The following is a 3,265-nucleotide window of genomic DNA, read 5'->3' as shown; positions in this document are numbered from 1 at the left end:
GGGGGGGGGGGGGGGGGGGGGAGAGACACGACTAGTCCAGCAGGGAATGCTGGGGTCTGGGGCATCTTTCCTAGTAGGATGGGGCAAGACAGGGATCCACTCTGGCTAGGAAAATGCAGGATTGTTGGGCGGAGGTAGTACTTGTCTGTTTTTATAGCAACCAAGGTAGCCAGAGCATGGCCTTTACATGAGGGCTCTGTAGACAAGGGACTACTGACAGATTCAGGGGGCCACCTATGCACCATTGGGGTCCTTCTGCACCAGGGCACATCACATCCAGCCAGCACTGTGGACCTTGTCCTACTGTGGGGTTTACCCCTGTCTGTCCCCTGACAGCCACATCTCGGCTTCCTAATGACTTCCTTTCTTAGGCCACCCTTGACTCCCATTATTCCTGCTGCTTCTGACATATTCCTTTTCTACCCAAGACTTCAGATTCCTTCGTGTGACACTCACATGGCACTTGTGGCCCTGTGTGGTAGCTCAATACTGCTTCCCAAAGACCCAGTCCAACCTCTTTCCCAGCATTCCCTCCTGGACTTCAGTCCATGCTTGGGGTCTGCCTTCCTCCCCTTCAGCATGCTGTGGCTGTAGAAGAGGTGTGAGCCCCTGGGAAATGTCACAGCAATTCCCACCGAGGAGCTTTGGCTTTCGCTGTGACAAAGGAACAGGCTCCAGACTGTGATGATTCGTATTCAGATTTGAACTTGATCAGCTTGCAACTGGCCTTGGCTAAGTTCCCTGACTCAGTTTCCCTGTATGTAAAAATGCAGCTTTCAGAGCTGCTGCAACCTCACCCACCCACAGTTCGTGTTTATTCACTTGCTGTTGGCTGTAAATAGGGTGGGTGCACTGTGGGCAACACGATGCCCCAGCTCTTGCCCTGGCTGAGTTCTGGGATAGTGGGGAAAGCCTGGACACAGAAGGGACTCACTGGAGTCCCAAAGACAGTACCTGTGGTCAGTCCTGAGAGGGTGCACAGTGCTCTGCGGCTTCTTACAGCTCCCTCACGATGGAAAGCTGTTTTTAATGATTTCCAGGACTGTGGCTGATTTGCGCTCCCCAAGGAGATCTCTCTGGAGGGTCTTGGGTTCTCCAGTAACCTCCTTCTTCCCCCACCAAACAGAGGATTCACTTATTAGAGGCTAAGGGGTGCTAGCAGCTCTTGGGTGCAGTTCCCCTGGTACGCCACTCTGGGTAAAAGTGGCAGGTGTGGGGAATGCTCTAGGGCTGGCCACTGGACCGTGCTACACATATCTAGCTCCTTTGGTTTGATTTTAAAGATAGAGAATGTGGAAATAATCTCACTGTAGTATGGTTTGACGCCGCTCAGATTCTCGGCATCTAAAACAGATGCAGTAAGTGGGGGAATCTCTCTCCACTGTGAGGTCTTGTGAGCTATCAAATCAAAGTAGGGACACTGAGTATGCAGCCTGTCCCAGCTCTGCTCTGTCCCTAGCAAGCCCCAGCCTCATGTCTTGGTACACGTCCCTATGTGTGTGCCTACATGTGCACATAGGAAGCCCTGCCTTGCTAATGGTGCCCTGGTCAGTCACGTGTCAAGGTGACTAGGGGCTGGAGGGGCAGTCTGGGGAAAGGCTGCTGGTTTGAGTTCAATCTTTCCTACAACTCAGTCTGCCTCCCAGACCGGTCATGGCCCACATCTAATGACTTGCTGCAGAGGGGTTCTCAACTCTTAAGGGTGCCAATGCTAGTCTTCAAGCAGCCTGCCAGTCGTCCAGTGTCCGAATCATGAGGGCTAGGTTTTGTACAAGTCTTGTTCATAGACAAGCTCCAAGACACAGGTGGCACTTAGAAAGTGCTTGATGGACAAAGGTTGAGTGCTGAGCGTGGGGCAAGTGTCAAGAACACAGTTCCCCGAGACCCAAGAGAGCCCAAGTTTGTTGATGAGTCTGCCTGCCTGATGAACAGCACTCACTCACCTTAACCCCTGGATATGGCAAGCTTGAAGGGATGACACGGGAGGGATATGGGCGACAGAGACCTAACAACGTCCTACCCTAGTGTGGCCCTCCTCTGGCTAGCCTGGGGAGAAACTCCCCAACTTCAGTAGAGCAGGAAATGGGGGATACAAAATTAGAGCCAGAGTCAAAGAATCTGTGGGTTCCTCCTTGTCCAACCTCAGCTCTGATCTGATGGCTTAAAGCTTCAAGGCCTGAACTTGGAGGGAAGGAATGGAGGAGGTCCCTCTTATGATGATGTCTGACATGCTGAAGTACCCAGGCTTACACACAGCTGGCCCATAAAACGTAAGAATCTACAGAAAACCCTCAGAATCTCTAACTATTCCTGACTCAGCCCACAGTCTGCTGCAAAGCAACACAAGCTTTTGGCACTTGGAGCCATGGGTCTGAGCTCTGTTTCACATCATCTCAGGGATATAGGATTTCTCTGATGTTTTCACATGCCCCAGGCCTCATCTCTACTGAGGATTAGCTCTCTTTGGGACATAGAGGAAACACTATTTTCTCTCAGTGGATTAGCTACTGGATTAAGGCATTTTGACTAATTTACCTTCTCATGGCTTCATAGCCATTCCTCTCAAACAGTATCTCCTTCAGAGGAGACACTCTACAGGGCCCACCTGCACCTGTGAAGCCAGATGCTCCCGGGTCCTAAGGAGTGCTGCTCACACCACAGAGGATACCAAGCCACAGTCTTGCCAACATGTGCCTGGGTTTAGGCACCTCTCTTTGTCAGCCATGTGTGGCCCACCTGGGAAGTCAGGAGGTGACAGAACCAAAGATACAGTACAGGATGCCAGGCAAGTTTGTCCAGTGGCTCTGCTACACTGATTCTATATGAAGTCCAACAGAGCTAAGTAGGGGCATGAACCTTGAACACCTCTTGCAGCCCCAAGCCTCAGAGACTGCTCTGTAGCTGGGAGGCTTGAAAGATCCCAGTGTAGCCTGGCCAGCTGGCTGCAGCCCTGGCCCAACAGGACAACTGCGGGACAGAGAAGTGCATGTGTCATCAGGGTGGGTTTCATAAGTTTTCCCTGCCCTGCCAGGTGTCCACTGACCCACCAGGGAAAATCTGCTTCCTTGCCCTGAGTTTTTTTTTTTAATTTATTTATTTATTAAGGATTTCTGCCTCCTCCCCGCCACCGCCTCCCATTTCCCTCCCCCTCCCCCGATCAAGTCCCTCTCCCTCATCAGCTTGAAGAGCAATCAGGGTTCCCTGACCTGTGGGAAGTCCAAGGAACCCCCACCTCCATCCAGGTTTAGTAAGTTGAGCATCCAAA

The sequence above is a fragment of the Microtus ochrogaster genome, unplaced genomic scaffold (assembly GCF_000317375.1).
Source record: "Microtus ochrogaster isolate Prairie Vole_2 unplaced genomic scaffold, MicOch1.0 UNK33, whole genome shotgun sequence".
Classification (NCBI taxonomy): Eukaryota; Metazoa; Chordata; class Mammalia; order Rodentia; family Cricetidae; genus Microtus; species Microtus ochrogaster.
Note: the sequence above shows the minus strand (reverse complement) of the source record.